Consider the following 11,780-nt stretch of genomic DNA (forward strand, 5'->3'; position numbering starts at 1 on the left):
TGAGATGTTGTATGTATCTGGATTACCGTTTTATTCTTTAATGGGGTAGACCTCAGGGTCACGTTTTATTATATGCATCTTAAAAATGTAGAGCTGAAGTTTCAGAGGGGGCATAGAGAGGTGACCTGAGTCAGGTTGGGACATTAACCTTCTGACCTTGGAGACTGACGGATCTCAAGCAGCTCTGCACTCCAGAGGGGTGGCTGTTTTGGCAAAGAGAGGCAGGCCAGATGCCCTGGTGTTTCATTTGAAGCTTTGAAAGGTTAAACTTAGGCTTGCCTTTGCCCTCTAACCTGCCAAGGCCACCCCACAGCAAAGACCACCTTTGGAGTTCTCCACTCTTCTCTCCTTGGACTTTCATTCTGCTCTTCCCCGTCTTTCAGTCACCTGATGCCCACTTGTCAGCAGCTGCTTTGGTTCATACCTGACTCTCAAGAAAGAATCAGCACCCAGTTATTTACATTTCACTGTGAATGTCAGTTTGCGGGGAAAGTATGATATTTTATTAGGAAAAGAAAAGCTCTGTTCACAGGAAAAGGAACACTGGTCATCAGCAAGGAGCTTGTAAGATCATGTCTGCTACTTGCTGTTCTTAGTACCCAGTTAGAGCCAAAGATTGTTGAGTACTGGCATTTTAGAAGTGAAACGGCCAACAGAAATGCCGCTGATACTCCTTACTTTGTTGGTGAAGAAACTGAGACCCAGAAACGAGTAGCAGCTTGCCATGTTACTTAACAAGTTAGTGGCATAGTTGGGATTTGAACTTTGATTACTAGATCATCAACGAGCAAGATTTCGACCTGATATCATTTTCTCTCCCTGAGAAATTTATCTACACAGAACTGGACAGTTTTCAGTTGCATACACCCTCATGGGTCTTCTACATGGCAGGGAAGGGTGCTAGGGATTTTGACACAAAAAAGGGAATAAGGAATGGAGAGGAAGCTATCTGTGGAATAGCTTCTGAATTGCTGTTACTACTACTTCAAAATGACATATGGACGTAGGTTCAGGAAAAAAAAATGCATTTGTCTTAGGTTCCAGCATTTAGGCGGAAGTCCATTATGTGGTCTTGGCAACTCAAACAACCTCCTCACTCATCTACTGAACAAGAAACAAGAATAGGTCATCTCTAAGAAAATCCATAGACTTTCCAGCCCTAGAGCTGGGGAAAACAAGATCCTGTTAAAAGATCTGATGAGGGAGTAGTGGCTGGAGCAAGGGAGTAATGGTTATTAGCTGTTTCGGGGACAGGAAAGAGGTCAGTTTGGCTGAGAGGAATGATTTATGTTGACAACTTTTAGTAAAATACAGATAATAGTTACTGTCTTAACATGATAAAACATGCCTATTGGGAACAAGGAAGGAATGCTCACTCATTTTACCACAATTAAATGTTGGTCTAGAAGTACTAGACAATACCCTAGTTCTTTGATGGGCCCCTTTTAAACTCAGAGAATTACAAGAATCCTAGTCCTTTACTAAAAGAAGTGACTCTCTAATGGTAAAATTTTGGTGTTATTGACAAGTAAGTAGAGGAAATACTTTTAGGGAAGAGCTTTCTAGATGGTCTTCAAACCATACTTAGACATTTCTCTTCTGTTTTCTCAAAGGAGCATCTTCAAAGGTAAGCACTTTGTAACAGCTCTTCACTCTCAATTCTTCCTGATTTGATAGACAGGACAGGCTTGTAGCAGGGGTGCTATTCACAAGAAGACCACTTCCAGGTTTGCCATTCAGCAGCCAAGAGGCCTTGGCCAAGGCAGTAATACCACCAAACCCCTGTATGTTTTGATAAAAACAGATATAATGATACCAATCTGCTTCACAAAGTTTTTACAAGAATTAAGTGGAAAATAATGTGTATGAATGTATATTATTATTGAAGGGAATTTATAGATATGAGGGGTGGATCTTGTCTGGACTCGCCAGGCCCTTGGGTCTTCAGTATCCAGGGAGCCCATGCAGCTATGAATCTACACTCAGCCTGTAAAACGGCAACCTTTTTCTAGCACACCCAAGGCACGCATCACAGAATCCCATACACCTAGAGTATATGGCTTTCAGAGTGAGAGCCAGCTTGGGATTGTGTTAGCAGAGCAGGTACAGTTAAAAAGCCTGGGGCTTTGGAATTTTTAAAAGGGACCCAACACCAACATCTCTGAAATAAATTGATTTGGTTGAAACTCTTCCAAAGAAATTACCTTAATTCTGAGACTAAATATGCTGTGTTCCAGCCCAAATGGACTTTTCTTGGCCAATCCCCTGAAAGTAAACATTCAAGTTTAACAGGGAAAGGGCAGTAGAACTTACAGTTTTAGCTCACTGATGTCACCCATTCCTCTTTGAGCCAAAGAACAAGAAAATCCAACACTTCCTTCAAGAATGAAGGCATCATATGGGAATGATACAAATATGTTTGTGGTTTCTATATATTTTCTTTTAAAGAAAAACACAGGAATTGAAGAAGATACATTTTTCAGAATCTTGACAGACATATGTGCTTTTCTCAGAGAGGGGTCCACCTGGGGATCTTGGCTGTCTGGTCAAAAAGGCTGTCTTTTTATTCCTCGATTAAGAAATAGAACTTTAAAGAAAAAGCAGCACAGAGGGTCTAAACTGTGGAAAAACTTAATGTTGAACTAAATTCCAAAACTCAGATCGAGGGACAAGATCTTAGTATTGGGGAATAAGAGCACTTTGGAGCTGAAAGTCAAGTGTTCATTTTACTGCAGAGGAAGTGTCAAAATTAAGATCTTCGAGGGTTGTGTAACTTGCCCCAGGTCACAAGGCTTCTGTCATCGAGGCTAGACTAGAACACAGAGCTTTTTGGCACCAGTATGATTATTATCTCGTTTGAGATGAAATCATTCCTGGATAACAAAGGCGTATTCCTAAGGCTGTCCTGAAATGCTCTGTTCTCACACTGCCTGACAATAATGATGCTGAGTAATGAAATGATAGGCAGCGATATCTCACTGCACACAATGAAGCATGTAGGGCTGCCTTCCAATGGCAGCCAACTGGAGTCAAGGGCAGGAGAATGAAATTGTTGATTTCAAATGTGCTTATAGAGCTTGCATTTTGAGGTATCTCTTGGCGATTTCCACCGGAGAGAGCAGAATAGTTTGGTGAATCCAGTTCAGTTCCATCAACGTTAACAAGCACTCTTGAGCCAGACAGATGTTCAAAAGTAAGGAAGCACATCCCAGCCTAGAGGGAGCTCAGGGCCCAAGGAGGATAGCACAGATTGAAGCTTCTTGATCCTTCTATCCACAGCCCTTAACACCCATCAAGTATTTAAGCAGCATTTGGTGATTGAATATGGATGGTTACATGTTAAGTTGGTGGTAGAATTGCCCTGAGTGTGGAGAAGAGGGGATGATCAATCTTCCTGGGGTGTAGAAAAGAACAAGGTCAAGGAAAACTTCAAAGCTGATACTTGATCTGAGCCTAAAGGGAAACACATTGCAGAACAAAAGATCATCCGCTGGTCTATTTAAGTTTCAGGGTATCCAGTTCTGATACTTTAAGGAGGGCCCCTTATAGTACATAAAGCACCCCAAACTCCCTGATATGGAAAGTGAGCCCTGGGGCTGAGAGCAGGGCTTAGGGTGCCCAGCATGTTGGCATCAGAGCTACTGTATCTGTGTCTGGGTGGAGCTTCATCCTCAGGGCACTGAAGCTGACCTCCAGCCTTGGGCCTCGGGTGGCCTCACCTGACTTCCTGCCTGCCCTCACTTGGGTCTCTGGGAAAGGCTGTTGTACTTGGCCTCCCTCCACCCCCAGGGTACGCAATTACTCAGAATCTCCCAGCTGCTCCCAAACCCCACACTGAGTTTCCAAACAAAACCTGTGAAAACAGATCTCCGGTGGCAGCTTCGGCCACATTTGGCAGCTGCCCATGTCCACGGTCCACCAGCAGATTCATGAGTCCCAGACACTCTCCACTCCAGATGCAGATGAAGCCTGGATGGACGCTGTCTTTGAGACAAATCCAGGAAAGATCTGCCCGAGAACTCGTGGGTTCGCTGGTTTTCTTTTGGCTCCATCCAAACCTAATGGAGCTGAATATCTGCGTCGTGTCCCCGTGCCTTTGGCTCATACCTCTGTAATGGTGTAGGAAGAAAGCGGGTCTCCTCCTAGCAGCCGGGCCTTGTGGGGGTTCTGAATCACTGCTGCTTCCTGTCTGGGAACCTCGTGGTATGAGTGCCCCTCCCCCTCACTCCTTCCCCTACCATTCTCCCTTCTTACCTTGTTTCCATCCCTTGGAGACATGCTGTTGCCAGATTTCTCTTTCCAAAGTAGGAACCTTTGCTGACATAATTCCAAACCCTTCCAAGCCAGCTTGCTTATGCCATGATGCCATATCTTGTTAGCCTGGCATTAAGACCTTCTGTGGTCAAGGCACCGAGGTTTGTGCCAGTCCTCCCCACCCTCAGATACAGATATTTCTTGGAAGCAACTGCCCAGACTGGGGCTACATTTCCCACCCATTTAATTTTGCAAATGAAATGTAAGCAAAAGTGATATGTGTCACTTCAGGGTCAAGGTAGTTAGGAAGAGGGTGCACCTTTGCTATCCCCTTTTTTTTCTGGTTCTGTCAGTTGGAAACAGAGGATTCTGTACCTGTGGGAACTGAGGAGCCACAAGATGGAAGAAGCATGGGTCCCAGAAACACCACTTGGAGTAAACCATTTTGCTGATAAGGGAGACTTTGTTGGTCTGGTTTGTGATGTAGAAATAGCTGTGTGTTGTCTTAAGCCAGAATTTTGGGATTTATTTTCGTTCTGCCTAATGTTGTTTTAACTTTATTTCCATCACTGTCATTTATATCCCCATCTTTAGGCCAAATCTTCCGTTCTTCATACACACTTGTTACCTGCCCGTGCACACCTTGCCTTCCCTGCTTGGGTGCCTTTATCCTTACCTGAATGAATCCACATCATCCTGCCTATGACTCAAGATGCATGGAAGGGACCCTGCTCCACTCAGCTTTCCTCAGCCACTGCAGCTGCAGGGAGCAACCCCTCATCTGGGCCTCAGACCACCATATCTTCTCCTCTCATCCCGCTGTGGGTCAGCCGGTGTTTCCTAGACCTTATTTCCCTGACCACTTGTAAATTCTTGGGAAGTTGGGAAGCTCATGTTCATTTTACCCTTGTTATCCCCATAGCAGAGCACCGAGTGGCCCCCTCCACCCAACTCCCTATCTTTAAAGTCACTTGGAATTAATGATTGAGAGAATAAATGAATTGTAAGCGCAGGGCCCTCTTGTGGCGAAATGACAGAATCAGCAGTTTGTCTTTCAGCGCCTGGCCTCCTCTTTCTGTCCCCATACCACCCCTACTTGCTGTCCCCACAGTCTCCTCCCCCCCTTCATGCATGTCACAGTGGAGGACAGAGTCCACAGTCTTCAAAGCCAGACTGCCAAGGCTGCAAGCCGGGTTTTGGCATTTCCCACCTGACTGTGAGCATGCCCCATAGCCTGCATGCCTCAGTTTCCTTATTGTGAAATAGCTAATAATAACCTATCTATCAGAGTTGATGAGACGAGGTAGTCTCTGTAAAGTTCGTAGAACATAATGGGCCATAGTGAGTGCAGTTTAAGGATTCACGTTGCATGGTGCTTCATGCCTTTTCGCTTTGCTTTGTCTACATCTGTTGCCCTGCTTTTCTAGATACTGTGGAATCAGGGATGACATTAGTTCAGGGCCTGGATGGCTGATGGGGCTCCCCTTGTGTGTCACCACCAGTCACTAGCAAAAGACTGCCCAAGTGCTTTGCAGATGGTCACTCTGAGCCAGAAAGAGAGCCATGATCAATGGGCTCTATGTGCCATTAATTCAGGAGAGGAAATAGTGACATATGTGCCAGGTAGTATCCATCCCCCAAAGAACTGGGATTTTACTAGAAGTTGTAACTTAGAGGAATGAGCAATTAATTGTGGAAGTTCAATTATCTCTAAGTTAATGTTCAGAATTCAAATGACTCATATGATCTTAGTGCTATAAAACCATAGAAGATCATTTATTACATACTTTCATTTAACTTAGCAAGAAACCAATGCCAAGACAAGTGACTTACCCAAGGTGATAACAAAGGCAAGAACCAGGCACCTACTAGTCTGTTGTCTCCTTAGTTCTCACAAGTGCTAACCTTAGATGAATCTTATAAAGTTTTCACACCTCACTCTCCTACCCAAGAACCTTCAATAGCTTCCTAATACCTTACAGATCAAGGTCAAATCTCTTAAAAAATTTTTTACATATTTATTATTATTTTAATTTTATAGGTAACATACAATGTAGTCTTAGTTTCAGGTATACAGTTTAGTGATTCAATACTTACAAAAACCCAGTGATCAAAGATCAAGGTTAAATCTTTTTTTTAATGTTTATTTGTTTATTTTGAGAGAGAGAAAGAGTGCACTTGAGTGCACACATGAGTAAGAGAGGGCAGAGAAAGAGGGAGAGATAGTATCCCAAGCCAGGTCTGCACTGTCAGCACAGAGCCCCACATGGGGCTGGATCCCGTGAACCAGTGAGATCATGACCTGAGCTGAAATCAAGAGTCAGATGCTTAACAGACTGAGCCACCCAGGCGCCCCTCAAGGTTAAATCTCCTATGTGTTGAAATCATTCACAGTCTGATTCCCTTTCCCCACTCAGAATCCAATAGTGGCTGGCATTCTCCTATGTAGTTGGCAATACTGTAAATTGGCATAATCCTTTTGGAAAGCAGTTGGCAATACGCATCAAGAACCGTAAACATGTTCATGTGGCCCAGTAATCCTACGTCTTGACCACTTCCTAAAGAAATGTTCCTCAGTACAGAAAAACAAGTATGCATAAAGATGTTCATCATAGCGTTATTTATGTAACACAAAACTGTGGAGAACCCAAGTGCTTCCCATTGAAGAGATTTTTGATTAATTATATATTTACTAGTTGAACTAGTGAGGTCCTGATAAGTTATGGAGATACAAACTATAAAATAACATGCTACATAAGATATAATGTTAAATAAAAACAGGATGTAAAATATATGCAGAGGAGTGCCTGGGTGGCTCAGTCAGGAATTAAGCCTCTGACCCTTGATTTCTGTTCAGGTCATGATCTCATGGTCATGAGATCAAGCTCTGCATGTGTCTCTGCACAGGGTGCAGAGCTTGTTTAAGATTCTATCCCTCTCTCCCTCCGCCCCTCCTCTGCTCACATGTGTGCTCTCAAAACCAAAACATATGTGTGTGTATGTGTGTGTGTGTATATAGAGTATGATTATGTGATGTGAAAAATAAAAGTAAGGGGAAAAAGACACTAAAGAAGTTTAAATAACTGTTGTACAGGATTTTTTTCTATTATCCAAAATTTATGCAACAGCTTTACATTATTTTCATAATACTAAAATTTTAATTTTTACCATGATAAATGTTGTCACTACAAAACTTTCACAGGCTCCTCATTGCCCACTGTAATATAAAGGGAAACAACTTCTCTCAGCACCTACGAGCCCCACCATGCTGCCTGGTTCTTCCTTTCCATCCCTGTCTCCCAGAACACTGGGTTTTTGTGCTTCCTATGTTCTCATCAGGCTGGCCCTTGGTTGTGTCCTAGGTGAGAAGGAGGCTGCAGGGTCAGAGAAGAAAACGATGACCTTGGAGATGGACAGAACTTAGGGACCCACCTTTGTCCATTTATTGCTGGGTGACTGGGCACACTACCTGTTCCCTTAAAGCCTCTGTTTCCTCATCTGTAAAGTGAGAAATGATAATACTTATCTCTCGGACTGCCACAGGGATTAAGTGAGACACATATATATGTTCCTGGCACGGTATAGGTACCTTTAATAAGGCTTGCTCCCCGCCACGACTATACCATGTTTAACACTGCCCTTATCTGGGATCCTCTGACTTTTGTCTTTACTAACTCATGCCTTGAGGTCTGGCATGAATTAATAAAGAACGTTTATTTTTTGTTTTGTTTTGTTTTGTGTTGAGAGAGAGGGAGAAGGGGAAGAATGGGGTAGAGAGAGAGCAGCAAAATCTTAAGCAGTTTCCATGCCCAACTCAGAGCCTGACGTGGGGCTTGATCTCACGACCCTGGGATCACAACCTGAGCAGAAATCAAGGGTCAGATGCTTAACCGACAGAGTCACCCAGGTATCCTGATGTCTGGCATGTGCTTTTAAGTAGTGCTCCTCAAATGTAGTCTGTAGACCTGTCCTCACAAGATGGGTGTGGAGGAAGAGTGGACATCAGTGTGGTCTTGCCACAGATGGGAACAAACAGTTCCAGGCCCAGTGTGGGGCTTGTGTGTCTGCCTAAAAACTCAGGGAGAAATGGGGAGTGTGGAGAAATGGGGAGGAGGACAGGTGAAAAGTTAGGCAAAGTCACTGAAAATCAGTGACAAGTCCATGGGGGGTTCACTGCACTATTTATTTGGCTTGTGTGGATATTTGAACACTTCTATAACAACAAGAATTGAAAATTTCTATACAAAATTCTTCCAAGATGCCTCACTATTTCCATCTTCTTGGGCATATTATTCCTGTGCGTTTTATTCCCACTGACCTCATTTGCAATGATATCTTTGCATCGTTACTTGCCTTTGTGTGTGTGTGCATGTACATATTCACATGCATATATAGACACACACATGTATACATATGTATACACATATATGTAATCTCCAAGTACAGTATCAACTCCCTGAGGGCAGATATCCTGTTTTACATTTTTCTTGCCTCATACTGTACTTTTTACAGACATAGGGACACCCAATCCTTGTTTTGTGAATGATATAGATCTGGTTATCTAAATTGCCTAATGTCCCTGTGCCTCTCCCTGGAGATTCTGATTGGCTTGGCCTAGGACAGGACACAGCCTAGATCTGCCAAGAAAACTTCCTTAGTGTCTGAAGGGCAGTTTGGTCTTATAATGCCCCCTATTAAAATATGCATGCAATTGGGAAGAGAAAGTCAATTCAAACATTTACTAAGGCTTGCTGATCATTGCTGGCCCAAGGCAGAGAAAAGGAACTGGGGGTCGGTCTGGGAATAAGATCCAGGTGGGGTGGTCTCTGAAGGAGAAGGTCCAAGAGCAAAAAAGAAAAATTCACTGATTTTTTTTAATCAACACTGAATCTATCTGTTGTATCCATGTCTTTGGGTTTTGAAAAGCCCTTCAGAAATCTCCTTTCAATTATTTAAACAAATGTTAAGCTAATTCAGCAATCTGGAACAAGAATCCACAAAAAGATTATGAGTCTAAGAAACATGTACTCTGTAAGGGTCCTGATTGCAGCTTAGAAATGATAATAGATATAATGGGTCCCTTGCAGTGGGTCCTATGTATCAGGCACTATGCCAAGATGGAGAAACCAAGGCCACATGGCTTAGTAAGTAACAAAGCAGCTATTTGGACCCAAATCAGTTTGGTTTCAACGGCCACCTTCCTATCACACCATACTGCTTCTTTAGACACCCAGTACCCAGAGCCAGGATGTGTGGATTCTCAGTCAATACTGGGTAAATGACTGAGCAGATAAGCCACAGTGTTCAATTCCTGTTTATCCTCAACCCTGTGCTGGAGGCTAGAAGACCCATAGCAGGATCTAGATTTAGAGGAAAAGTCTATAAAACAAACAGACAAACCTTAAAAACAAAGAGAATGAATGAAAGGTAGAAAAGTGAAGCAAAATAAAGATTGAGAGGAAGAGGAAAATGATTGGGGTAATTACACAGGCAGAGGAAAGCACTGAAGGCAGCCAGCCCTCTAAATGTTCCTCGTGGTTCGTGAAGCGGGAAGGCAGTGCGCCACTGGAGGACAAGTGGAGGTCAGGGAGTCACTGCGTGGCCTGGGACTCACTGGGCTGTTGGGCTGAGCCCATGGAATGGTTGACCATGGGGTTTTGGATGGCAACCAATGCTGACTGCTGAGAAATGTTCAGGGAAGGAAAGAGCTGCTAAACTCACCGACAGCTTGGGTCCCGATGCCTCATTCTTGTGCCTGCCCCATGCGTATATCATCCAGTATTCCACCAGTCACTCCTTCCCAGCATCAGTCTTGTCTATCGAAACAACTGGAAATGCCATTATCTGAATATAATTGCATTTCTGCAGAGAGACCTCAGTCTCAGTGGATAATCTGACATCATAGGCCATGATGGATCATCTCGGACCATATGCCCTGAAAGACACACATACCATACTAAAGCCAAAGATTATGTCACATGCACTCTGGTCTCTCCAATGAAGCTCCTGTTGTCAATAAGTTGGGCTCCAAATGGAAGCATGGGAGGCAGCAGAAAACTGGGACATCCATCCTGTATCCTGGGAGCAGGCAGGGTCAGGAGTGAACTGACAAAGGGGAGACTGGTTCCTGCCTCCCTGACCCTGCACTTCCTGCAGGGTCAGCTCTCTTATTCAGTGTTCCTCCTTATTTTGTGATCTCCACCTCCTACTTCTTTTGAAATCAAGCAAAATAGCATTTCTTAGTCTCAACCAGCTTAAGTAGTTAAGGAATATGTATTTTTAAACCTGTCATACACGAGAGACACAAAACAAAGTGGGACAGAAAGGTTTCTACGTGGGGATAAGCATAATCCTTTTGATTACAACAAGCTTCGGACCTTACTAGGGTCATCACGATACCTCCTGAGGTCCCTGGTGCCAGGAGTATGCATTTGGGTCTCTTCTTTTTATTGGAAAATGTAAAATGATGTCACATAAGGAGATTCCCAATTGACTTCCAACTATGTGGAGTTATGGATTCTCTTGTCCAGCTGATAGCCCTTGGGTGACAAGCTACAGACAGCCAACGAATCCAGGACAGGGAAAACATTTTTGGTTCATGTGTTAAGGCTGCTGAAGCTAAAACCATCCTTCAAAACCTCCTCCAGAAATCTGAGATCTCCAGTTGGAACTGTCTCTGCCTCCCCTCACTGCCCATGGTCTTCTCTGCTTAGGGCACTTGTCAAAGACTGAACGTGATGCCTTTGCCTTTGGGCCTAGAAGATGGCCTCAGACCCCACTGTAAGCGCATAGGTGTTTCGTGAACAGCAACCTTTGTTTCAGAGAGTGCTAAAGACCCTCAGAAACGCTTTTACATCATTAAGGTGGCAATGAATGCCCAGCTCCCTACTTCCTAAAACGGAGAATGATCTCAGAGGTACTGCAGCTTGCGTTTGAAGCCAGATGTGGCTACCCCTTTTTTTGTGACCAACTCACATCAGCCTGCAGAAGAACCTGAAACTTCCTAATGCAGAAACACAGGTGATCCCGCGCAGTAGCTGTAGGGAGATGTGTCTTGCCAATACGTATTTCAATGTTCTGGGGAGGTTCCAGGTAAACAGAGATACAATAATCATTTCCAACTATGTGGAGATTACTATTGGCTCAATGATTGTCCCCATCAAGGTGAGGAATAATGAGAAGTGCCTTTCTCAGGCTCAAGTCATGTCTTCTGGTTGGTTGATTTTTTTTTTTTTTTAATTATACAGAGTTACAGCTATAGTGCGTTTGTAAAGGAAGAGGTTCATTGTTAATATTGTCAGTGCTTTTTCCTCAGGACAATTTTATTATGCAAATTTATCATTATGAAGTGCATTTTTAAAGTAATGAAGACCTATGTGGCATTTGAAATATTTCCTATAATTATTTCACAATAGGATATGGATTAGCAAATAATATAGGGTAGAGGATACTAACGGAGATATTTATAGGGAAAAAAAAGTGCACATGAAATATAGTTTGGCCAGGTTTAATACACACAGAATACA

General features: G+C 43.4%; 1 long non-coding RNA gene across 1 annotated transcript in view; it reads left to right on the forward strand.

Annotated features, from left to right (window-relative positions):
* Positions 1-5,330, forward strand: part of LOC109268086 (uncharacterized) — a 30,385-nt gene extending 25,055 nt beyond the window's left edge. Inside the window, exon 3 of the long non-coding RNA XR_002080463.2 lies at positions 4,849-5,330. This is a non-coding gene — a long non-coding RNA (uncharacterized LOC109268086). The remainder of the gene's footprint in view (positions 1-4,848) is intronic.
* Positions 5,331-11,780: the final 6,450 nt, after the last annotated feature.

Source organism: Panthera pardus, unplaced genomic scaffold, assembly GCF_024362965.1.
Source record: "Panthera pardus isolate Hobbes unplaced genomic scaffold, ASM2436296v1 HiC_scaffold_26, whole genome shotgun sequence".
Lineage (NCBI taxonomy): Eukaryota > Metazoa > Chordata > Mammalia > Carnivora > Felidae > Panthera > Panthera pardus.